The sequence below is a fragment of the Rhineura floridana genome, chromosome 1, assembly GCF_030035675.1.
Source record: "Rhineura floridana isolate rRhiFlo1 chromosome 1, rRhiFlo1.hap2, whole genome shotgun sequence".
In the NCBI taxonomy this organism is placed as follows: Eukaryota; Metazoa; Chordata; class Lepidosauria; order Squamata; family Rhineuridae; genus Rhineura; species Rhineura floridana.
In genome coordinates, this window is record NC_084480.1 from 128,533,313 (window position 1) to 128,560,505 (window position 27,193).

The 27,193-nt window shown below is 42.1% G+C and overlaps 1 long non-coding RNA gene across 2 annotated transcripts in view; it reads right to left on the reverse strand.

The window, feature by feature from the left end:
- Window positions 1-1,109: 1,109 nt before the first annotated feature.
- Window positions 1,110-27,193, reverse strand: part of LOC133380276 (uncharacterized) — a 38,110-nt gene continuing 12,026 nt past the window's right edge. The window contains exons 2-3 of one of the 2 annotated variants that reach the window (XR_009761417.1): window positions 2,015-2,142; window positions 1,110-1,291 (exon numbers count right to left, since the gene is read on the reverse strand). This is a non-coding gene — a long non-coding RNA (uncharacterized LOC133380276). Of the gene's footprint in view, window positions 1,292-2,014; window positions 2,145-27,193 lie in introns of both variants that reach the window. The other variant, XR_009761414.1, reaches the window with a different exon arrangement.

A 27,193-nucleotide genomic window follows, 5' to 3' on the forward strand; every position in this document is an offset into this window, starting at 1 on the left:
ATGGGGTAGGTCATGCATGCAAGGCCTGTCCCTAATGTCCCTGTGTGCATTGGCTTCACTGCAGACTTCCCCATGTTCAGTGCCAAGACCTAAAGGAGAATTCCTAGCACATTTGTGTGAATCCTTTAGAAGCCTCCCCACAATGAAGAACCATATGACATCACCCAAATTTACTAAGACTCCCCTGTAGACCTTCATACTAAATATGGTTAGGGATGGGGGAGAAATTCAATTCAGTTCGCATTTAAAGGAAAATTTATCTAATTCTCACTTTCCAAAACAATAAGCAAACCAAAATAGAGCCCTCCTTCAAACATCACACTTTTCTGAATTTTGCAGGGCAGTTCTTGTATTGCATTACTTGTAAATTACTACAAGTAATGTGTACAAAAAATCATGTGCTAGGATAAAATGTTCTTATAAGTGCATATATTAGTGAAAATAAAATAAAATGCATTATATTACGGAAAATTGCTTTGCAAAAATGTGTATAGCAGACAAAATTTATTTCAAAATGTGTATATTAGGAGCAATTTGTGCTAAAATGCTAATGAATTTTCATAAGGACTTTTTTTAAAATTGCAGAAATGTGAAGAACTGAACTTAAGATTGGAAAAATGAGAAACTGAGAGAACTCAAAATTGACGGATTAGCCCATCCCTAGAATAAGTGCATTTGGGACACTGGGGACAAGGCTTGTGCATGCCCCTGTTCCCTCCCACATGAATTCAGTCAAAACACATTAATATGGATCTCTTGCAATGATGTGACAGATTTCAAATAAGTCCTAGTGTCATCAGTCAAGCACTCTCCTCCCCTTGAAAACCACATTTGTGTGGAAATGAAATAACCTCCATGACATCAGCAATGACTGCAACTGGTGGTGTTTGCATACAATATGGCTGCAAATGTCATCCTAGATGCAGCCACTGTGATGGGCCAGTAATTAATTAGATTTTGGGAGGTCACACCAGCGAGACATAGATTTTCAATCAGCTTTGCCTGCCTACTTCAGTTTCTTATTTATTTATTTATTTATTTATTCATTACAGAAAATACATTTATACTGCAATTTCATTTTAAAAAATCAGAGCAATTTACACCTATTCTATAGACACATAAAAACAAATAAAAAATTAAAACAGGTCACCAACCAACTATTGCAGAAAGTCTTTATCTTCTCTCCATAAGCCTGGTGGCAAAGAAATATTTTCAGCAAATATTTAAAAGTCAATATAGAAGTTGCCTGCTGAATCTCTATTGAAAGAGCATTCCACATAGCTGGGATTTTCTGGAATAAATAAATAAATGACATTAAAGGCTCAGTTTCTTGTCAATGTCAAACAAGCCTCTCCAAGTTGGGGAGATAACCAGTGACACTCCTACAGATGATCTCAGTGATTGAGCTGGGATATAAGGGTTCAGGCGGTCCCTAAGGGGACCTGGACCTGTTGTCCAATGCTTAGTAAATTACTACAAGGACCTTGAACCTGGCTCAATAGTAGATGAGCAGCCAGTACAGATGTTTTAGCAATGGTGCCACATGTTGTTGGCCATATGCCCCATCAGCATTCTGCACCAGCTGGAGGTTCCAGATGAGGCCCAAGGGCAGCCCCATTTAGCAGACATTGTGATAATCTAAGTTAACAACATATGGACTATAGTGGATAGGCAATCCCTGTCCAGGAAAGGTTGTAGCTGGCAAACCAGATAAAGCTGCAAAAAGGTGCTCCTACCCACAGAGGACACTTGGGCCTCTAGTGACAGAGATGTATCCAAGAGTACTTCCAAACTACTGTCTACTCCTTCAGAGGGAGGGTGACCCCATCTAGAACAATTAACTTGACTATCTTTGGATATGGGACCACCCACCCAAAGACCCTCCGTATTCCTAGGATTCAAACACAGTTTATTGGCCTTGATCCAATCCCCCACTAGTCCAGAGATTGCACCGCCACTCAATGGTATCAAAAGCCACCGAGAGATCAAACAAAAGTAACAGAGTCACACTCACCCTCTTTCTCTCTCATGATAAAGGTCATCCATCAGGGTGACCAAGGCTGATTTGGTTCTGAAACTGCATTTAAGCCCAGACTGTAGTGGTTCTAGATAATCTGTCTCATCTGGAAATACCTGCAGTTGCTCTTGGTAAAAACATTACAGAAATGAACTCTCAAGGATCAAGACACAGGTACATAGAAATATAAGAAGCTGCCTTGTACTGAATTAGACCATTGGTCCGTCTAGCTAAGTGCTGTCTACACTGACTGCCAGTGGCTCTCCAGAGTTTCAGATGGGACATTCCTAGTCCCACCTGGAGATGTGGGGAATTGAACCTGAGGCATTGTGCATGCAAAGCAGATGCCCTACCACTCAGCCACTGCCATTCCTTTAACTATAATTCACTAATAGGCAAAAAACCTTGCGGTTTAAGAATGTACCTATAGCCCACAGATATTTCTATCCAACTTTAAAAAGCAGGGAAATTGGGCAGCTATAGTGAATGCAGCAGGGATGAATATTCTAGGATGAATAATGAGGGAAATAAACTTTTCTGGTTTAGATTCTCTGTAGAAACATTAGTAACACAGGAAAGAAGCAAAGTAAGAACACCAACAAACATACAAAAATATAATTCTCCATCTTTGGAGATGGCAGGTATTGCCACCACTCACCATATGCTCAGAGGCATGTTACCAAATTCTTGCAAGCTACACAGGAAGTGGATTGGACTGTGAAAGACCAACCCAAATTTTGTTTGTATTTTGACAAATGTGTAGAGCAGTACAATATCTCAGAGAGGAGGTCAGGTGTCCTTCTCCCCTGGTGCATTCACTATAGCTGCCCAATTTCCCTGCTTTTTAAAGTTTGATAGAAATATCTGTGGGCTATAGGTACATTCATAAACCACAAGGTTTTTTTTGCCTATTAGTGAATTTCCCTGCTTTTTAATCCGAGAGGTAAGAAATGTGATCCTGTGCAAGCTTGCTGAGAATGGATTGATCATTTGCATGCTTATTGAGTTCAGTGGGATTTACTCCCCTGCAATCATGCTTAGGATAGGTGAAACTGACAGGGGGAGGGAGGGAGGGTTGGAGTGGGCAGGGAAGGAGGAGGAAGGAAGAGGGGGGAGGAAGGGAGAGGAGAGGGGAAGGAGGGGGAAAGCAGGTCTGATCATTTGCATGCTTATTAAGTTCAATGGGATTTACTCCTATGCAGTCATGGTTAGGATAGGAAAAACTGACCATGGAGGAGGGGGAGGAGGAGGGGGAAGGAGCATATTGGAGGGGGCAAAGGAAGGGGGAGGGGAGGGCAGGTTTGATCATTTGCATGCTTATAGAGTTCAATGGGATTTACGTCCATGCAATCATGCTTAAGATAAGTAAAACTGATCATGGGGAGGAGGAAGGGGAGGGGGAGGAAGGAGCAAAGGAAGGGGGAGGGAAGGGGCAAGAAGGAGGGGATAGGAGGGAGAAGGGAAGGTGGGTTTGATCTGGGGTTGCCAGACTCAGGGCCTGAGAATGATTCTGTATCTTTAAGAGAAGAGAAAATTCAGCCAAGTACAGGTTTTCTTACAACACTATAATGGGAAAAACCACAAGGTGAAATTCTTCCTTTCCCCTGCACAACTTTTAAAGATACAGAAGACCTCTTGGAGGCTGGGCCTGGCAACCCTAGTTTGATCATTTGCATACTATTTGAGTACAATGGGACTTATTTCTGTGCAATCATGTTTGAAAATGGAAATGCACTGCCTTCAAGTCGACCAAACTTATGGTGACCCTTTGAATAGGGTTTTCATGGTAAATGGTATTCAGAGGTGGTTTACCATTGCCTTCCTTGCTCTGAGGCTGTGAGGCAGTGACTGGCCCAAGGTCATCCAACGAGCTTCATGGCTGTGTGGGGATTTGAACCCTGGTCTCCCAGGTCCTAGTCCCACACTGACCTGGGGGAAAGGTGGGGAGGGGGAGCGGAGGAGATTGGGTGGGTGGGCACTGGGCAGAGGGGAAAACCCTTTCCTTTCCAAAAGGAAAATATTGTGAACAGTATCGTTGCTTTTCAGCGTTTCCCCCACCTTTTTATTCTACCTCAGGCACATGTAGCCTCCCACCCAAATTTAAACCAAAGCTGTCCCTGGCCACATCCACACCGGACTTTATTTCATTTTGGACAGTCATGGCTTCTCTCAAATAATCCTGGGAAGTGTAGTTAGTGAAGGGTGCTGAGAGTTGTTAGGAGATGCCCTGTTCCCCTCACAGACCTTCAATCAGAGTGGCTGACTGTTAAACCAGTCTGGGCACTGGAGCTCTCTCAGTGGAACAGAAGTCTCCTCTCAACACCCTTCACAAACTACACTTCCCAGGATTCTCTGAGGGAAGCCATGACTGTCTCACATGAAATCAAAGTCTGGTGTGGGGGTGGCCCCCTGATTAGCCAAGCCCAGCAGCTGTGAGGCTTTTAGAACACTGACAGTTGGTTCTTACTGAGCATCCCCAATGTTATAATTGGGTTCCAGACAAAATTTCTTAAATTAATTAAAAATCAGCCAGGCATTTTTTTTAACTTTTCAACTGCATAAGATGAAGGTCAGAGTATGGGGCAAGGTCAGTATTAAGATTACAGGTACTCTGTGAACATGGCTGATTTTTAATGAATTTCAACAGATTATGAAAACTCTCAGAGAAAAAAGTCCAAAAGGGCTCTGGGTTTTTTTCTTTCTCTTTAGACTTTGAACTCTCTATTCTCTCTGTTTTGTGTATCGCCATGAAAATTGACAGGGTTGTTAAGCAAGCGTTTCTGAGTTCAGGACTATAAGTTTTCTAAGGTTTTGTTTTGAAATGAGCATATGGGAAGCATCGGAATGGCATGGGGTATTTTCAATTTAACATTGCAGAATGTGAAAAATCCACCCTGGCTATAGTATACAGCCACTCTCATGGCTGTATAATATTAAAAAGACCACTCAGACTGAGTTCCTTAGCCAAAGCATGAGTCTGGCTTGCTACCAGTTCTGCACTTTGAATGACACTCTTTGATATGTAAGAGTGTATCAAACACTAGTTTGGTTGTGAGTCACACCCACACCCCATGTTTCAAGTAGGCTACTTGTGGCACTCGTGTATGCACACCCAATGTATCACCTTATTAAGTTATCACAACTGATTTTAAGAAATGAAAAACTATACCAAGGATGGGAAGGATGTTTCTTGATGACATAACAGACCAGTCCAGTCTGCACAGTCCACAGCTGTGCTCTACAAAAGATTGTGCCTGTTTTCAACCTAGGATTCTGTTTCCACGCTTTACTTGTTTGTATTCCCATTCCACCCAGTGGATTTTAATTTTCTAAATGAGGTCAGGATGAAAACTGGAAGCTTTAGATAAGTCACTGTTATGTCCATTAAGACTCGGAATGGCAACATTTGTTTTCCAAAAAACTTGAACCTTTTCAGAGGAAATAACAAAATAGGTGCTTACTTTTTATTGATCTTGGTCATCCCTTTTCCCATCTTCCCTTTGTAAAAGAAAGCTACAGGGTCTTTAAGGAATTAAATTCTGTCCTTATCCCATTGATGCCTTTTCTTGTCTCTTATTATAAAATAGTTAAGAACAGTGTTAAAAAAAGAATGAACTCCCAATGCTATATTTAATTTTAAATACTCTCCCAATAGACACTGCTTCTGATAGACACATTTAAAGTCTTCCCAGAGTAGCCTATTCATATTGTTTAAAAAGTTATGATTTTAACAAGTCTCCTAAAGTTTGATGCTCACTGCATATTTTTACTGAAAGACAGTGACACAAGCCTCATAAATTGTAAGTTTCTTTTAAAAATATGGTTGACGTATTTTGTAGAGGTATACGCTTGTAAGTGTGGATTGATTGATTTTATTATTACGGTCATAGACCAGCCAACTTGTAAGTGTGGAACCTTCCAACATAATCGGATTCAAAAAACTAATTTAGTTGTGCCCTTAAAGCTTCCCCTTAATTTGGGGAAATTTCTCACAAATACTTCCCCCCCCCAATGAACACATATGAATCAATAACCCTATTATGTGAGGATCACCACAAAATATATTTTCAGTGTATGTGTGTGAGATCAAAATTTGTTCCACCCTGAAATAAGTTGGGGAGCTCAAGTTGCTCTAGGTGAAAGCATTTTATTTAATATTTTTAAATTTCCAAATAACTGAAGATTCTCTTTTCAACTCACTGTGATTGATTGTTTTATAAATCTTCTTCTTGACCTGTGATTCAGCAGTGCATAATTCAGTGAGCATTTACCAGGAGTACCAGCCCAATACAAATCCACAATCTGCTGGGATGAGAGAGTATGGATTCGGTGGATCTTGGGCTTACTTGGCTGAGTCCTCACCCTGGCTCAGCTGGGGCTCAGTTGGCAGAACTTAAACTGGTAAAATTTATGTCAGCTTACTTCCAAAAGGGGGGCATTCTGGTGCGGTGGCAGGGGTGGGGTGGGCAAGATGGGGCAAGAAGAGACTTATACCTGTTCCAAACTCTTGGTCACATGACCTAGCAAGCCAGAGGGAAAAGGCCAGCAAAAGGGAAGTGAACAGGGCCAGCACCAGGGGGTCCCCTGTAGCCCAGAGGAGCCCCTCCTTAGGGTGGGAGGGCAGGGCTCCTGATTTGCAATCCAAGGCAGTGGCAGCTCCTGACCCTGCCACAGATAACAGAGAGGGAGCTCCCAGGCACCTCCCCCCAATATAATCAGTGCAGGCCACACATGTCCCACCTACCTCTGTTGCTTCTGCCATCAACTAAGATGGCGGCAGAGGCTTCCCTAACGGGCTGATGCCCCTGCAGCCATCTAGGTTGATGGCAGGCATGTGCTCACACTGCACACATGCCTGCCATCAACTAAGATGGAGGCAGAGGCTTTCTTAAGGGGCTGATGCCCCCGCTGCCATCTTGGTTGATGGCAGGCATGTGCGCATAGCATGCACGTCATTTACAGGAGTGACAGGTAGGTGGGATATGCATGGGGAGGTTTATTAGCCCTGCATGGCCTGTATTGAGGGGTTGCAGGGCAGGCTGGAGCCCAAGGGCCCCAGCATGCCTGGCGCTGACCCTGGTGGTGAAAATCAAATTCCTCTAAATAAATTCATCTTGAACAGTGTTTGGAATAGGGGTAACTTACACCACCATAAATAATGCTGGCATAAGTTACACTGGCTTTCTATGGTTAGGATTGTAAATGAATGTGAACACATTCTAGTATGGCCACATTGCCACTCTGGACTCCTTTGGGACAAAGGGTGGGATAGAAATGATCTACTGTTGCTATTTAAACTCACTATTTGATTACATGCTTAATTTCTGATTGTAGCACATGTCCAATGTTTTACTACATTACTGTTTTTGTGGGGTTTTTTTTGCTGTCCAGAATTTATAGGAATTACAGTTCTGCAAAAAAAAAGTTTGTCATCTAAAAACTCAAATCCAAATTCTGACTCTGTTTCTAAACTCTGCATATTAAGAATGCTGAATGTGCTAGTACTCCAAATTACATTTTGTGCAAATTATGAATGAAATCTGATATTCAATCACATTTCAGGCCAAATAACAGTTATAGCATCTAGAAAGTTGCTCCAAAATCCTTGACATTCATAGGGGAATAAAGCATTGGGACTGATAAACCAAAAGGAGGGGCAAATGAAGGTGTATTGGAAAGAAAAGTAGAACGTTGAAATGAAGTATATAAATGTTTGAAATGAATGAGTGAATGAATACAACTAGTGCTGAATGAAATTAAAGGGTGTCACACATTTTCAAGTTTGTAGGTAGAAGCTGCCCACAAATGTTTACGTTTTCATGTGGGATAACTCATGAGGACTTGAAACTTACAATCTGAAAGATTCTTAGAAATCCAACATGTGTACTATAGAGAAACATTTTAAATGATAATTTCACTCTGGCTCTCAGGTTCTGTATTTTAGAGATGGATTTCAGTCATGTAGCCATCCAATCCCTTTTCTTTCAAAGTGGTGCATGACAATGAATCCTAAGGCAACTCCTTTTAACAAAGCAGCTACTGTAAATTACTATTAAAGTGTTTTAACTCCCCCTCTTTTTTGTTCTACTTCATTTCAAATGGAGACAATCTTGAGGAAATCACAATTTCCCCCTATTATAGCAGCCTGCCTGGATCAACCACATGTGAGCCCATCCGTATCTGACCCTCTCAGGCCTGCTCTTTTCTAAGATGCCCATTCCCTTAGTGATTACAGCTCTCTGCTGGGTTTGATCAGTTGCCAAGAACTTCCACCCTGGGCTGGCATCAACTCAGCTAGCCTATTTAAGTGCATGCTGGAGGCTGTTTTTAATATAGTGTGCATTGGACATGCAAATCACTGAAAGACTCAAAGCTATTTTTCAGGCACCCTGCTACTGTGATCTGAATCTTGATTTATGGAGCGGAACCCCCATGTTGTACTTTAACTGTTGAAGGATAAGAAATATATTTCTTGGTTTGCCAAACATCACTAACATAAAGGCATGCATTCAACAAAAATTCTTCTATTGGATATCTTTGGAGGATAGGAATGCAGCCTTAAAAGGACAAGCACCCAGATAAAAAGGTTTCTTTCTTTAATTAATTAATTAGGATGAGCCCAGGGCGGCAAACAAAAGCACTAAAAACACTTTAAAACATCATAGAAACAGACTTTAAAATATATTAAAACACAACAACCATTAAAAACATATTAAAACAAAACATCTTTAAAAACACTTTTTTAAAAAGGTTTACACGTTAAAAGAGAGGCTGTAACATTTCAGCAAAGTACAATTTGGATTTCTGGAGGATCAGGATGGGGGAGAAATTTGATTCAGTTCATATTCAAAGCTGAAGCTATCAAATTCGCACTTTCCAAAACAATATGAGAACCAAAATACTGCCATCCTCTGAAATTCTCACTCATCCAAATTTTGCAATGCAGTTCGCCAACCAAAGAATATTTACAGAATTGCACATATTAGGGGAAAGTGTATATAAAAATGAATATATAGTGAAAGTGAAAATAACATAAAAACACATTCTGTTAGAAGAAATTGGTTACAACATACATACACTGGCCAATACTGCATACAAAAATGTGTTTTATTAGGAAAAACTTTCATTAAAAGTGCTGAAGAACTTTCACGTAGATTTTTTTTAAAAAATTGCAAATTGCTGCAGAAATGTAGAGAACTGAATTTAAGACTGGAACTATTTGAAACTAAGATAACCAAAATTGACAGATCCTTCCATCCCTACTGAAGGCTATGATTATATAGCAGCTGAACAACAGAAACCTATTTGCCTTCCTGACCCCACACATATAGGACAAAAAAAAAAATCTGTTAGGAGGGAATATCCAGCTATGGGTTTTATTTATTTACTTATGCTCTCACCTTCCAACCAAGGCCCTCAAAAATGACACACTACTTCCTCCAAAGAAAATGTCTTCACAACAACTAATCTAAAGTCAATTAGTCCTAGAGATGGTGACTAGCCCAGGGTCACCCAATGAGCTTTATGATTATGCTTGGTTCTCCCTATTAAGCCCTCTACCTTGTTGCCATCCTCCGAGCTTCCGTCGGAGTAGGCACCCGGAGGAGGGCCTTTGATGTTAGCGTAGTGTATGGGTGGGTTCGTGTCGGGAGAGGCCGTCCACCAGGTATTGTGGTCCCAAGACATGTAAGGCTTTATAGGTTAAAACCAGCACTTTGAATTGAGCTCGGAAACATACAAGCAACCAATGCAAGCAGGCCAGAATAGGTTTTATATGTTCGAACCATCTGGTCTCTGTTACCAATCTGGCCGCTGCATTTTGCACAAGCTGCAGTTTCTGAACTGTCTTCAAAGGCAGCCCCACATAGAGTGCATCACAGTAATCTAGCTTGGAGGTTACCAGAGCATGGACAACTGAAGCCAGGTTATCCCTGTCCAGATAGGGGCATAGCTGGGCCACCAACCAAAGTTGGTAGAAGGCACTTGAGGCTCAGGTAGCATCTGTGGCATGGAGAACCCCTAAGTTACGAACCTGCTCCTTCAAGGGGAGTGCAACCCCATCCAGGACAGGTTGGACATCCACCATCTGGTCAGAAGAGCCACCCACTAGCAGCATTTCAGTCTTGTCCGGAATGAGCCTCAGTTTATTAGCCCTCATCCAGTCCATTGTCGCAGCCAGACACTGGTTCAGCACAGCCTCACCTGATGAAGATGAAAAGGAGAAATAGAGCTGTGTCATCAGCATACTGATGGCAGCGCACTCCAAAGCTCTGGATGACTGCACCCAACGGTTTCATGTAGATGTTGAACAGCATGGGGGACAGAACTGACCCCTGTGGAAGCCCATACTGGAGAGTCCAGGGTGCCTAGCACTGCTCCCCAAGCACCACCTTATGGAGCCGACCCGCCAAGTAGGAGTGGAACCACTGCCATGCAATAACAACAGCAATAATAAACTTTTAATTTTATTTCCTTTCTCTTTTTTCTTTCTTTCTTAAATTTGCAAATAAAAAATTAATAAAAAAAGAAAATGGGGAAGAGCAGACTTTCACCCCACTCTTAATTTATATAACTACAGCTTCTGAATATGCCTGACACTGGATCAAGGTCAGAGCCTTTCTTAGATAAAATAATTGTTGTAATTTCTTGTTAGTAAGGATCCTGTCTAAAAAACAGAACTAAAAACCATGACATTAGTAACAAATAACAGATTAAATCTAATGAGGCTATGTGAAAAGACTGCTCCAGAAAACATTCCCAGCATGGAGTGATGACTGCAAATGGCACTGTCACCTGCACTCAGTGCTTTATTCATCACCAGACATGGATATGACCCGTTAGGGTGACAGACTTCCACCCAGTTTGCTCTGCAGCAAAGTGTAATTGCTTCTGTTTTTATATTAAGTTCATCAATTCTTCCAAGGGAACGTTTGCATGGGCAAGCAAGTGCAAGGCCAAGACTAGGAAATTTGAGAACAACATACTGAAAAATAAATCAGCTTGATCTCCTAATGGCTTTGTTGCATCTCAGGTAGGACAGCCCAAGCAGGGAGGCAGGATTCAAACTGTGAATGTGCCTCTTGTTTGTCCAGATGGAGGATGGAGATGCATGTGTGTCCTATGGCTTCTAGTTTGTTCTCAGATCACTATGACTTGTAAAATTCAAAAGCGCTAAAAAGCTTGTGGCCAAAGCATTGGCTAGCTGGATCACATTCAGCCTCTCTGCCCTGCCCTTCTTCTTGGCCATCATTGTCCTCCTAAGGGTAGCCAAGTCACAAAGCTGCAGTGACAGAAGAAACCACAACTGTTCTTCTGCAGTGACAGAAGAAATCACAACAACCCCTTAAATATTAGACAGGCGCCATCTCTGTTATATTTTCGGCACCTATTGAAGACCTTCCCCTGTCAAAAAGCCTTTTAAGTTTAGACCTATCCCAGTCTGCGTCTGTATTGGAATTGCTTTTTAATATGTTCTTAAACCTTTTTTTAAAAAAAATGTTTTTAATCTTAATGTTTTGAAAGCTCTTTTTAAGAAACATTTTAAAAGATGTTTTGTTTTAATGTGTTTTAAAGTTTGCTTTTATGATATTTTAAAGTTTTTGATGCTTTTGTTTGCCACCCTGTGCTCCTGCCGGGAGGAGGGTGGGATATAAATAAATAAATAAATAAATAAACTGTTCAAAGTCTCCTGCCATTCAACTTTTTAAACGTAAAGCTGCCCTCTGGGCTCCTCTCAGGGTCTAAACTCTGCTCTTAGCCACCATAAAGGAGTCTATGATCCTTTGGCTCATAAATTAAACTTTTTTTAAAAAAAGTCCTAGTAGTAGAGCTTGGAGAAAACATATAAATGTGTTTTCCCTTGGCTGTCCGAGAACAAGCTGGCAAGCTTCTGTTGTGGGTGGGTGGGTGGGTAGATGGATGGATGGATTTATATCCTGCCCTTCTTCCCAAAGGAACTCAGGGCGGTATACTTCACACTAAGGATTGGTAAGAAATTTGATTCAGTTTGCAGTTCAAGCTGAGTCTATCAAATTATGCATTTTCTGAAACAATCTGAGAACCAAAAACAAAGCCATCATTCATACTTATTTGAATTTTGCAGTGCGTTCACCAACCAGTGTTTACAAAAATGCATGTGTTAGGGGAAAGTGTGCATAAAAATGAATATCTGAGTGAAAATAACATGCATACGATAAGAAACTGCTTGCAAAGATGTCTATATTAGTTAATACTGCCTACAAAAATGTGCTTATTAGAAGAAAATTGCACTAAAATGCTGGAGAATTTTCATGAGGATTTTTTTTAAAAAAATTGAAAATTGCTGTGGAAATATGGAGAACTGAATTTAATATCAGAAAAGTGAGAGAACAGAAATTGACAGATCTTTTCATCCCTACTTCACACATACATATGTCACTCTATAGTCAGAAAGGAATTACTTTGCTTTCCAGAACAATAGCTATATCGGTTTGTTGTACAAAAAATATTGTCTGTATACTTATTTGAGTGCAACCCCATCAAACCCAGTGGGTTTACTTCTGAATAGACCTGCATAGGATTGCAAATTCAAATCCAAGGTAATAATGAAGCAATTGAAGCAGACGGCCCTTATTCCTACTTAGCTAATCCAGGACACTTTTGTCTTTGGTTCCACCCATTACCAGCATCTGATACCATCACGCCAACTTATTACCCAAGGAAACGCAGCTCTCTGAGAGAAAAAGGTTGTTCACCCCTATGTTCATTTGAGAGAGAATGGCTAGCTTAAGGGCACCCATATAATAATAATAATAATAAAATTTTATTTATGAGTCGCCTATCTGGCCGAATTAAGGGCCACTCTAGGCGACGTACATTAAGACTATAAAATACAATATACAATCAATAAGACCATCATTCATCTAAGCACCACTCTACCAATTAATAACAACATTAATAACTAACCCGCCCCAGAGATCCCATAGGCCTACCTGAATAGCCAGGTTTTCAAGGCCCGGCGGAAACCTATTAGGGAGAGGGCATGGCGAAGATTGAAAGGAAGGGAATTCCAGAGGGTGGGGGCCACAATCTAAAATGCCCTCTCTCTGGTCCGCACCAGTCTCGCTGTTTTAACTGGTGGAACCGAGAGAAGGTCTTGTGTGGCTGATCTCATCAGGCGGCATAATTGCTGATGCTGGAGGCGCTCCTTCAGATAAACTGGTCCAAAACCGTATAGGGCTTTAAAGGTTAACACCAACACCTTGAATTGGGCCCAGTAATTAACTGGTAGCCAGTGTAGATCTACTAACACCGGAGTAATATGATCACGGCAACGGCTATTCATGAGCAACAGAGCCGCCGCATTCTGTATCAGTTGTAATTTCCGGACCGTTTTCAAGGGTAGCCCCACGTAAAGCGCATTGCAGTAGTCTAAGCGAGAGGAGACCAGAGCATGTATCACCCATGGGAGCAGATGGGCTGGAAGGTAGGGTTGTAGCCTTCGTATCAGATGTAATTGATACCAAGCTGCCTGGCTCACAGCTGAAATCTGAGCCTCCATGGACAGCTGGGAGTCAAGAATGACCCCAAGGCTACGGACCTGGTCTTTCAGAGCGTGTTGGCGTGTGTGCGTTGTTGTGTGAAACAGCATACATTACTTTGGAGTTAAGTTGAGCAAGAAACTTCTTCAGAGCATGTTAAGAGTATTTATTGAAAGACATTAAAGCCAGAGGCTTAAGAGTAAATACATGTAGAGATTCTTCAGTCACCCCCCTTCTGGTACATCTCTCTCCATAGATAAAACACAAAAGACAGCCTCTCAACTCAGAGGCATAATTCAGAAGAAGGGAACAACACATGGACTCTGTTACAACTTTCCCAGCTGTTATCTCCCGTTACCATGACAACCTGTCTGACCTTCACGTCTGCTCTCTCAGGCCAGACATGGCAGATAAGACTGCTTCTCAAAACACATGCTTGTAACTTTCCAGACCTGATGAAAATATCCTTAGGCAGTACGGCCTAATGCCAACAAACTTACCCCATTGAACACCAGGTCTATATCTCCCAATCTTCCCTTGTCACCCACTAGCAACACTTCGGTCTTGTCGAGGTTTAGCTTCAGCCTATTCCTTCCCATCCATTCACTTACGGAGTCCAGGCACTTGGACATGGTATCCACAGCCAACTCTGGTGAGGATTTAAATGAGAGATAGAGCTGAGTGTCATCCGCATATTGGTGGCACTGCAGCCCAAATCTCCTGATGATGGCCCCCAGCGGCTTTACATAGATGTTGAATAGCATGGGGGAGAGGATAGAACCCTGTGGCACTCCACAAGTGAGAGGCCAAGGGTCTGAAACCTCATCCCCCAATGCTACCCACTGGCGCCTGTCTGAGAGATAGGAACGGAGCCACCGTAAAACAGTGCCCCCTATTCCCAATCCCTCCAGGCGACCTAAAAGGATAACGTGGTTGACGGTATCGAAAGCTGCTGAGAGGTCCAGGAGGACAAGGAGGGTATATTCTCCCCTATCCAACGCCCTCCTCATATCATCCACCAGGGCGACCAAGGCTGTTTCAGTTCCATGTCCAGTCCTGAAGCCCGATTGGAATGGATCTAGATAATCTGCTTCATCCAAGTGTGTCTGTAACTGTTTGGCTACCACTCGCTCAATCACCTTGCCCAAGAATGGTAGATTAGAGACTGGGCGAAAGCTATTCAACTCTTGGGGATCCAAGGAGGACTTTTTCAAGATAGGTTTTATTACTGCCTCCTTGAGGGCTAGTGGCATTGCACCCTCTTCCAAGGATGCATTTACCATTGCCTTGATCCCTTCGCTCAGTTTCTCTTTGCAGCTAATAATGAGCCACGAGGGGCAAGGGTCTAGTAGACAGGTGGTTGGCTTCACAGTAGAGAGCACCTTGTCAGAAGGAAGAGGCTGAAACCGATCCCACTGGACCGGAATGCAACTTGCCGACTCTGGCTCACTTCCTGTATCCACAACGTACGGAATCATGTTCTTCAGGCATTCGATTTTATCGGCAAAGTGTTTAGCAAACATGTCACAGGAGGCTTTAGAATGCTCCATGGGTTCCTGAGCAACTGGACCGACCAGGCTTCGGACCACTTGGAACAACCTCCTGGGACAACACTCTGCGGACGCAATAGAGGCAGCAAAGAATTCCCTCTTGGTTGCCTTTGTTGCCACCTGGTAGGCAGCTATTGCTGCTCTAACCAGTGTCCAATTGTCTTCAGAGCACGATTTCCGCCATCGGCGCTCTAGTCGTCTCACCTCCTGTCTCAGACCCCGCAACCGTGGTGTATACCAGGGTGCTATCTGAGCTTTATTCAGGGGGAGAGAGCGTTTCGGAGCCACCCGGTCTACTGCCCTAGTGATCTCCCTATTCCACTCCACCACCAAGGTTTCGACCGGGAGGCCTTCAGCCGGCTCCAGATCTCCCAGCACATTCAGGAATCCTTTAGGATCCATCAGGTGTCTGGGGTGGACCATCCTAATAGGTCCTTGTCCCCTGTGGAGGGTGTGTGGCATTGAGAGGTCTATATTCACCAGATAGTGATCTGACCATGACACAGGTTTGGAAAAAACAACCCCCGTTTTCAGAACACTTCCCTCCCCTCCTGAGACAAACACAAGGTCAAGAGCATGACCGGCTACATGGGTGGGCCCTATATTACTAAGGTGCAGTTCCCAGGAAGTCATGGTTTCCATGAAATCCCGAGGGGCTCCAATGAGGGCTGCCTCGGCGTGCACGTTGAAGTCCCCCAAAACCAGTAGGTTGGGGGAAAGCAACCGCACACCCGAGACCACCTCGAGCACCTCGGTCAGGGAGTCTGCTGTGCAGCGGGGTGGGCGGTCAAGCACAATCCCTAAACTGCCCTTTGGGTCCAACCTCCAGTACATGCAGTCAACAAACTTGGTCTCATGGAGAGGGGGTCTGGCGAAAACCAAGGACCCCCGATAGATGACTGCCACTCCCACTCCCCGCCTACCAACCCTCGGCTGCTGTGCGTATTGGAAAACGGCTGGACACATGGCCTCGAGTGTAGGAGCCAAGGCCTCATCCAGCCAGGTCTCCGTAATACACACCAGGTCTGCGCTCTCATGGACTTATGGATTAACCCAATATTTGCATCAGCTGAGGGCCCTGGAGGAAAGTGGCTTTATATTTCAAGAAAACAAAGGATGAGGTCCGCAAATGTAGATAACAATGCCCAAGAAACCCAATTAACAAAAACAAAGGTGATTATTGATATAAACAAAGGTGATTATTGATATAAACAAAAATGTAGGAGCATACACATTACAAATACAAATTATGCAAACTGAGACTACTTGTATGTACAGTGGCCTCAGCTTTTGTTTACTTAGTGCCTTCAGTTTGCATAATTTGTATTTGTAAACTGTATGCCCATCTTTTTAAATATATCAATAAACATCTTTATTTTTAAAAAAATTGGGTTCCTGTGACTTGGCTTTATGTTTCAATCTTTGTACGCTTAGGGTCCGCTGCAAAGAGATGTGGTCTGCCTAGTGCACATTACTGGACCATTATAACCAATTGACCTCCCAGACTTGGGAAGTGGGAGAGAATTTACTTGGAGGAGAATCATGGTGCCCTTGACAAAAGGCAATATGAACCAGGTGGTAGAAATGGTGGAACCAAAAACTGAATGTTCTTTCTGAAGATATTCTAAATCTAAGGATAGAGTTTTTTTAAAAAAATAACACCCAAACAAACCCACTGTCATTTCCATTATACAGTAATACCTCAGTTGACAAAGTAGATGCATTCCTGGACATTACTTCTTTAACAGAAACTTTGGTACCAGAGGTAGGAATAAAATGGAAATAATGGGGATAGGTTCCTACAACTGCTCATAGATGGTGGGGGCAGCTTCAACAGGGGCTTTAAAGGGTGCCTACCCAGCACCCCCCCTCCTCCTCTGAGTCATATTGGATCCTTCCCTCCCCAGCCCTGGGAGAAAGCAAGAGATCTCTTTAATGCAAAGCAAACACACAGTCTGGTCAGTTTCACCTTAAAGCAAAGGCACAGGCTTGAACCTTTATCCATAGCAAAGCAAAGCTAGTCAGTTTCACCTTTTAAAAAGGAGCTTCCTTCCTGGAGGATTCCTTAACTGCAGTATTACTGTATCTGGATAATTTGTATTTAGGGGATCCATTTAGGGAAAGGAGATATTTCAGCTTTCTTCTCCCCGCATCCTCCATGCTTCACCCTACAAGTGATGTGCATGCCAAAAGCACAAAGGCCTTTGCAAGGGGGAAGTACAAGTGTCCTGTGTTGATAACACTACTATAGCTATTGTGATATTTTGTTTTAAAAATAAAAACCGCATCAGGCGTTAAAATGTGCTTAACGTTGCTGTGCACATTAACTTCAAATGTACCCAAGGGTACATTTGGGACAGTAGCACAGTGGTGGAGCATCTGCCTTGCATGCAGAAGGTCCAGAGCTTGGGAAAGTTACTTTTTTTGAACTACAACTCCCATCAGCCCCAGCTAGCATTGCCAGTGGATTGGACTGATGGGAGGAGTTGTTCAAAAAAGTAACTTTTCCAACCTCTGGTTCAGCCACCAAAATAAATTGGTCTGCCTTTGGTATGATGCGCCCTGACTGGGAGCCATTTGGTGCTCAACCTCAGGCCCGAAGATGCCTTAATGTTCTTTGCATCCTTTTGCCAGATAATTTATTTTGCCTTTTCCTTCCACTTTGTGTTAAGGAAAAGGGCAGGACAATTGGCTGGAAGGAGGAGAAGGAGGAAGAGGAGAAATTCTGGGAAAGCAACTGAAACTGGGCTGGTTGAAGATGATACACCCTCTAAGAATGCAACACAACATCTTACTATCTTTGTTAGGCCTTAGAAGTGAGTGAATGTCTGGCTTTTCATCACCATGAAATGTTGACTACATGAAAAAAAAAACACAGCTGCTAACTGAAGGATAGGCTTTGATGAAAGCTGTAAGCATCAGAGAGAGAGAGAGATGGAAATTGATCAATGGTGTGCTTATTTTGCAGGGAATTCAAGCTGAGGGTGAGGAAACTGAAATGGTTGTGTGAGTCAAAGGGACTCAAAGTTATTTTCTGTGACAAAACCTCCAAGAAAACATATGAAGTGGGATTAGCTGCTAATTCATTTCTTTAAATATTTCCTCCGAAGCTTTCTTCAGATTCAGCAAGCTGCTGCTGTTGTTTTTCTGAGCAATGTCCTTAGTGCAATTTGGGTCATCAAGTTGTTAGGAAGAGCTGTTTCCCACAATTCCTTTTACCCTCTTGCTTCTTCCCCTGCTCTCTGTAGCCTCTGTTTTCTGCTTTCTCCCTTGCTTATTTCAAGGAGATTCAGTCCCAACCTTCTTCCTCCGATTTCAGAAAGCACACAAACGAGACTCGAAACATGCAAGTGGTTTCATTAAAATATGAGACGAGGAGGGAGATTGGAGGATCAGAGTTTGTATCAGGAATCAGAGCTTTTCAAGACTCAACATTTTTAAATTTTCTTTTTAAGAAGAGAAATTATCAAGAAAATAAGGTATTGACTCCTTAAGAATGTTTCCCCCCTATAGTTGACAGTTTTGGATGTTCCAATGTAGAAGTGTAACCATGGCTGATTTTAAAGTTCTCCATGGATTGTTGAGAGGGGTGGTGGTATTCAAATCAGAGGTTTCATGAATGCATCCCCACTCACTTTTTCAACCATGACATACCCTAACAGCAGCAGTAACATCACTAAGGCCACATTCACACTGTACATTTATTCCACTATTATTCCACTTTAAACAGTGAGGGCTTCCCCCAAAGAATTCTGGGAAGTGTAGTTTGTGAAGGGTGCTAAGAGTTGTTAGGAGATTCTTATTCTCCTCAGAGAGCTACAATTCCCAGAGTTCTCTGGGAAAAGGGACTGCCTATTAAACCATTCTGAGAATTGATTCTTCCAACATGGTACACCTGATTCTTTCTTGAGGTTATCATGCATTTTAATACACAGAACTACACTCAAAATATAAAAGTGGGGGAAATTATTTATCAATTGGGGTTTCCAGCCTGCTGCTCCCACTGTAACATACTTTGTCCCCTGGAAAGCCTTTCCTAGTATTTGGGAAACAATTTAAACAATCAGTTCCTAACTCTACTTTCCTGACAAGTCTCTCACATTTTTAGGCACTCTATTTACCTGGGAGTAAGCCCCACTGAACTCAGTGTGATTTACTTCTGAGTAGACACTTTATCTCCTTCCTTCCCTTAAGCTCATTGCTAGCACACACAAGCTCCATTCCATTTACCTGGGAATAAGCCCAACTGAACTCAGTGGGGTTTACTTCTGCATAGACATTTTTAACATCCAAATGTGAATCCTCCCAGGCTCTTTCCTCTCCCCCATTTTTTCTCCTTCCTTCTCTCAAACTCACTCACTGCCAGCACACAGAAGCATTGAACTCAATGGGACTTACTTCTGAGTAGACTTTTAAAAATTGCAGTATGAGTCCTTCAAAGCTTCCCCCCCCCTTGTTTGTGTCTTTCCTTCCCTCAAGCCAGCACACGGAAGCTCTCCTTCAGGCTGGTCTCCTTTCCCTCTTTCTTGACCTTGCCTCCATCTTGGCCTTATTCCTCTTTCCTGCTCCTCCATGGCTCCAGCAATTGACATTTCCTTGAGGTCATTTGTGATTGGTGGTGGCTGCGGCAGCAACTGCTGCTGCTGCTAGAACAAGGCTTCAGGCTCTCCCCAGGAGGAAATCTAATTGCTCACAATCAACTCCATGTGGACAGCATGCAGAGAGACTCACCACATGAACAAAATACTTTTTTCTTCAGGGTACCAGTACACCTGGTGATTTGACTCTTTCTCAAGAGCACCTGAATCCAGGTACAGGGGGCTTCTAAAGGGCCGGCTCCAGGCATGCCGGAGCCCTTGGGCATCAGCTTGCCTTGGGCCCTGGCATTGTGTGCATTTGCGTGCACGTGCGCCCCCCACACCCCCACCTACCTGTCTCCTGTCTTGTACTATTGCTATTAACCAAGATGGCGGCTGCGGTTTCCCTAAGGGGATGAAGCCTCTGCCATCTTTGTTGATGGCAAGCGTGCGTGCTACGCGCACGCATCTCTGCCATCAACTAAGATGGCGGCAGGGGCTTCAGTACTTTAGGGAAACCGCGGCCGCCATCTTCATTAAGGGCAATACTAAAAGGCAGGAGACAGGTAAGTAGGGGGTGTGGGGGGCCACAGGTCATGGAAGGGGAGTGGAGGGGCTGCTGAGGCCCCCCTGTTTCCCTGTAGCTCCAGGGGCCCTCGGGCAGTGCCCCACCTGGCCGCCCTTTAGAACCGGCCCTGGGCTTCTATCTGGGTACAGAGTAGGGTTGCCAGGCTCAGGGCCTGAGAATGATTCTGTATCTTTAAAAGAAGAAAAAATTCAGCCAAGTGCAGGTTTTCTTGCCACCCTGTAATGGGAAGAACCACAAGGTGAAATTCTCCCTTCCCCCAGGGGAAGCTGCACTTAGCTGAATTTTCTCTTCTCTTAAAGATACAGAATCATTCTCAGGCCCTGAGTCTGGCAACCCTAGTACAGAGTAACATGTGAATATCCCTTATTGTTATATTTTATCATAACTGAAATTTTGAATAAACTCATAGTAATTGGTTCACATAATGATATTCTACTTCTTAAAAAAAACAATACCACCATTGTATGTTCTTCTTTACAGTGAATTTAATTAGGCTTCTACATGTGGCCAAAATAATAGTCAAAATTACATTCAGGCTATCCCTGTTCTTAAAGCTTTTTAAAATGTTTAGTAACTGTAGCCAAGGCTCATACTGAAGTATTCATAAGACAAATCTGACATCCACAAATTCAGTCAGGCTTGACCAAACTTTAAACAAATATAACTGGGCAAAAGCAGAAAAACAGATAATATGAATAGAGTCCATAGGCCCCTATTAGATTGGCTTCACGCTTTCTGAAAGTTTTCTAAAGAGTTTTAGAAATGCTTCAGCTAGCAATGTGGTAAGAAAATACATTACATCTCTCTTTCTTTCTCTCTCTCTTGCCGTTGTTGCGGGGGGGGGAGCAAATTGAAAGAAGAATAATGGAATTGTCCATAATCCATTAAAGCATGTTTGGCCTCCTAAGAATGAATTCTGACATTGCTGACATTTTATTGACAGTAATTGTAAGCCAAGAACGGTAGTAAAAATAGATTTTGTAATGCAGGATATATAAAACACAGTATTGATACTATATGAATGCTGTACTTGATACAAGCATATTTACTGCTGCAAGAGTAAACAAAGGGACATTGTCAAGTACATAATTCTCCTTTCTTCTACTTCTGTATTATTTGAACCTTCCTTACAATTTAAGGATTCAGCTGCATGAAGATATGAAATTGGGCTGGAAAAAGAGTAGAATTCTATTCTTATCATTATGTTGCAGGCAGAATACAATTCCTAGAACAAGAAGTGGATAGGGTATAAACATTTCTCTTTTTCATACTCCTCAATCTGCCCAGATTTGATCTGCCTAGGAAATACAAACAGATATCTCTTGGCCAATTCTAACCCCAGGGACTTTTCTAAATACCTTGGCTCCAAGTGCCTAATTTCTTAGCCAAAATGGTGGCCAGCCTAGAAGCCTGTGGAGCAAAGGAAGAAGTGTTGGCAATTTGACTGACTCATGGTGGTGTTTTGTTTGTTGTTGTTTTAGAGGGATGTACCTTGAGGGCTGCTCTTGTTAGTATATTGGAGTTTAAATCCCCCAACTGGAAAGGGAAGAATTTGTACCCAGTGTAAGTCACAGTGCTGGACAATGCACAGGAGTGTAGTTATCCAGGGACTCAAAGGGCTTAGGCTCCTTACATTTTTGGGAGCAGGATCGCCATGTCTCCAGCATCCTATGAGTCAGCCAGCATGAAAGAAGTGTGTGTGAGCCACTGATAAGAGGCTTCTAACATGCTTGCTTGTCCTTTCCTGCTGATTGGAGCTGTTCAAAGTGAAAGGAGGTGAGTCAGCCACTAAGAAGAGTTTCACTAGCTAAGGCCTGTTTTTATGATGTTTTAAAGTGTTTTTAGCATTTCTGTTTGCCACCCTGGGCTCCTGCTGGGAGGAAGAACGGGATATAAATAAAATAATAAATAAAAATAAATAAAATAAAAATCTTCTGGAAGCAGAGTGTCAGACCCAGTAAGGGGGGAAATGGATGATGTGATTTTTCCTAGAGTATTGGCAGTGGTAGATGATTGGGTGAGCATTATGCTACTTTCCCTGCCATTATAATAGGCTTGTTCACAGGTTGCACTGAATGCAGGTACAGGCTATCTCTGTACTAGGGGTGGCAAGATCTGTCAGCTTCAGTTCTCTCAGTTTCTCATTCTTCAAATCTTACATTCAGTTTTCCACATTTCTGCAGCAATTTGCAAAACAAAATTACAATCCTCATGATAATTCTTCAACATTTTCATGCAAATTTCTCCTAATAAATACATTTTTGTAGGCAGTTTTAAAGAATGTACATATTTGTGCAAGAAATTTCTCGTAATATAATGCATTTTTGCATGTTATTTTCACTTATATTCATTTTATGCACACTTTCCTCTAATATATGCATTTTTGTAAGCAATTATTGGTGAACTGCATTGCAAAATTTGAATAAGTGTAAATTTCAAAGGATTGTTGTTTCTAGAAGTGTGAATTTGATAGATTTGGCTTGCAATGCAAACTGAATCAAAATTCTTGCCCATTCCTACTCTTCACATGTGCAAGTGTCTGTGTGAAAGTGTGTACACTTGTTGATTTCCACAGGTCAACTATTGTGTATGCAGGTACACAGACTGTGCACTTGTTGAATATTACAAGTGAATTGTACGGTTGTTGAATGTAATGTGTGAATACCACTAAGGTGTCCTGTTTACTCTGGGGCCTAGCAAACTGGGAGCAGAAGTTGTCTTAGCTGGATTTAAACCAAGCCAGGATGGCTGGATTCTCCTTGAGGTCAGAAGGGCTTTTCAGTAGTGTTCTCCTCCTGTTAGCTATAAGACAAAGGTTGTACTCTCACAGTCTAAATTGTCTAAGTCGATTATGCCACCATAATGACTGATAATAGGAATGATCAAGAACTTTCTAGAAACACATCTCAAAGTGACAAAACTCTCAACATGAGAAATAGTCTTTTCTGGGTGAGACACCACCACCAGCAAAAGCTTGTGTAGGGTGCTAGCAATAGTATTTCCTTGTTTGCTATGCTACCTTTGTGGATCTTAGCATTCAGTCTTCATGCATCTCAAGTGCTCCTCAATGTGTGGGATTGTAAGAAAGCCTGTTGATGTATCTTAATCATCTCAGTTTCTCAACACTTGCTGAGTCAAAGATATGACAGAGCCGATTCAACCTGCTACTATCTCTAGCTGATTATGGCTTTTTCAGAGTTTATTTAATTACTTAATAAATAATCATACTGTCTTTCAAGAAATAGCCCTCCCAGGGTGGTTCTTAAGTCACATATCAAGCATACAATAAAATAGAATGATCATAAAAAATAAGAATATTATCATTTCAAAACATTATTAAAAGCCAAGGGGAGAAGTCCTAATCTAGGATAATATAAGATTATCAAAATCAGGTAAATATTGGGGAAGCACTTCAAAAACTTTGATCAGAGATAACAGTGGGACAGAGAAATGAGTGGGGGGAAGCTATAATTTCTTTCCAACCATTGAGAGAAGAGAATTCTTTGAAAAACTGGGAATGCCTTTCACTGTGAGAGACATATAGACAGCGTGGCAGACAACCAGCATTCCACAAAGACTTTTCTGTCTAAAGTTCATTTATGCATATCACTTGATTTCTCATACGTTGCTGCCAAATGTGTGAACTAACTCATCAGGAAACATTGCACATTTTAGTGTGATGCACTGTGAACAGTCTTTGTAGCTATTGCTGATTTGTGATAGATTATTTGCACATACAAGTAGCTAGTTGAAACTGCTGGACAGCGTGGAACACACTCATGTGAATCAACACCAAAACTGATCAAAATGATATATCAGAGAGTTTCAAGGAAATAATATTCTTACAAAGCCAATGACCGAAAGGTGGAAGAAATATCCCTCCCTAGGTGGTTTTTAAGTCACATATCAAACATACAATGAAATAGAATAAGATCATAAAAAATAAGAATAAACATTTTATTTCTTAAAAAAAAGGGAAAAAACTAAAACCCAAATGTAGGAGGTTCCTCTTAGCATCCCCTAACAGAGTGGCTGACAGGCCAAACAGATTCGTTAACTCCTGTCAAGAGAAGCCCCCTTCTATATTACTCCAGACAAATAGATTTTAAGGTTTGTAGGGGATAAAGTTACCTCCTCGTAGATCGCTCAGTGCAGTAGTGATGATTATAAAGCCTTATTAGAGAAACAGGATATCTCTGTTACAGAAAAGGAATGCTATAGCAAAAATGTTAACTCACATGCTTTCAATTTATGTCCAGGATGGGTACCCCAAGGGTGAAGATAGGTGCTTTTATACTGGCTGCTTTTCTCCTAAGTGGAATTACATGCCTTAAATGGCTATAATCTTCTGCATACACCAACTTTTGTTGCAGAGGCCATGGTCTCTACCCACGTACACCTGTGTCACTTGTTCTCGGGTCCTTGCTCTTGTACCTATAGCTAAAGCTATTAATTATAGATGTATATAAATCTAACACCCTCTCTGACACAAATCATCCCCATGTGGACACAACTGCCTCTCTCCAGAAGTATCATTCAGTTCTAGGTAGCCCTTTTCCCTTTGATTTGATCCTGTACAGCAGTTTTGGGGAACCTTTGTCTCTTCAGATGTTGCTGGACTACAACTCGCATCATTCCTAGCAATTGTCCATGCTTGCTCGGGCTGATGGGAGTTGTAGTCAGCAACATTTGGAGGGACATAGGTTTCCTACACCTGCTGCACAGGGTTACTCAGAAATAAGTCTCACTCAGTTTAATGTGGTTTTATTTCTAAGTAATCCAGTGCATGTTTGGAAGTAAGTCGCATTATGTTCAATGGTACAGATAAGGCTGAATAAGACTGTAGCCACACACATGGAAGGAAATCCCATTGCGTTCAATGGTAGTTGCTCCAAGTGTGCATAAGAATGCCATCTTACAGTGCAATCTACTCAAAAGTAAGCCCCGCTGAGTTAAATGGAACTTACTCCTACCTCAGTGTGCATAGGATTGCAGCCTTGATTTCATATCCTTCCTAGGACAGCCAGATTTTGCTTGGATTCTGACTAAAATAGCAAATGGACTGCTGTTGCTGCATTAAATGCTTTCAAACCCCAAGTTTTCCATTTCAAACAAAAGGAGGGGAGATTTCCTGCTTTATTGTGCTTAAGGCTGAAATCTCTGGAGTTACTTAGAGGATTTCAATCCTCATTTTTCATTCATTTTCATGGGAATTAGGGCTCAAATCTCTTAGGCTGCTTTACAAATTGAGGAATAAGATGTTGTATGAATATGGGAAACACCTCTTCTGCTACATCTCTCTTTGAGCTGTAAACCTTGCTTAACATGCCCTATTGGAGACTCAAGCTCATTGTCTCCTCTTGAAGCAATGAGGCTGACCCAACAGCTGCTTAAATCCTGGGCTAATGGATTCATACATCGCTGCCTGCTTTTTCCCCCAAAGGCAAAGTTATATATCATCTTCACAAGCCTTTTCTTCTTTTTCTCTCCATAACAGGGTAAATCCAGCTTGGTTCAAGCTTTTAGATCATGTTTGTTTCTTGAATGAACACATCAAAGCAAAATGTTTCCACATGGAGATATTTTAAAATATTTTCACTGGGGAAAATAGAAGGGGGCAAATGGTTCCTGTGGTTTAACAAACACCTTCAGCCCTATTTAGGCTGCATACATGTCACATATTTAAGGCACGCTGTTTCCCCCAAAGAATCCTGGGAACTAGCTTGTTAAGAGTGTTTGGAATTGTAGCTCTGTGAGAAGTAAACTGCAGTTCCTAGGATTCTTGGAGGGAAATAATGTCCTTTAAATGTATGGTGTGTGTGCAGCCTAGGTATTCTTTTACTGTTGCATCCTGGCATCCCTGGTTCCTGTTCCCTTCTACATCCAGCACAAACTCCTAGGACTTATCCAGGTAAACCATTTATTATTTATTCTACGGTTACCAGGTCTCCAGTTTTCACCTGGAGACTCCAGTTTTTTGGGGTCATTTCCTGGTCTCTGGGTGAGTCAACCCAATCTCCAGACACTCGGCTTTCATTTTTTTTAAAAAAATAAATTTCTAGGTGGTCTGGTTCAAGAGATATAGACCAAGGGTTTACCCACATGGGAGTATTACTTTGTGCTAAAGATGCTGTTTTTAACTCCATTTTCTATTTGTACCATGCATAGTAAGGGCTCAATACCAGCTACAAACACGGTGTTTTCTATTCACACTGAAGGGAAGGATCAGTCATGCAGTTTCCTAATTACTATGCCCTCTAACATTTCCACTCCCTCTAGTTATTTGGCAACCAAGCATGCTGCAGTGACTTCCTTTAAAAATAACTCAGAAATGCGTATATCTGTGTTTTTCCTGGTAGGATACAGCTGAAATACAAATTTTTGTTTGAACAGTATTATGCTTGTGCTCACAAGTCGGGGGGGGGAGAAAATAAAGGCACCATTTGCAGTAACATAAAAATGCTAGCGGAACAGAAGAGCACAGCCAGAAGTTGCTTCTCAACCCTCAGGAAACAAAATGAATGGAGGAGGAGGGAGTGGGCATAGAGAGGGGAATGATTGACACACTCACCTGAAAGCATCAGAGCAAAGCAAGCACTAGAGATACAGAGTGAAGACCTTTTTTCCTTCCCTTTTCATATTATCAGAGGATTGGTTTAGTACATATTTACAGAGGGAAAGCTGTGTGATATCTTATGTTTGTCAGTAACATCATGTGAACCATGCGAATTAAAAAGGGATGTGAGTAGCACCAAACAAACAGTAAACCACCTTGTAGATGAGCCCCAAAATGTCAGCCCACTCTGCAATGTCTGTTAATCAGCTCTAATCTTCACCCTGTCAGTTTTTTAGCCAATAAGTGAAGTCAGAGTTGTGATTGACAAGGGATTTGTTGACCTGTATGCAATAGCTAGAACTCATAGTCCTGAAAACAGTCTCCT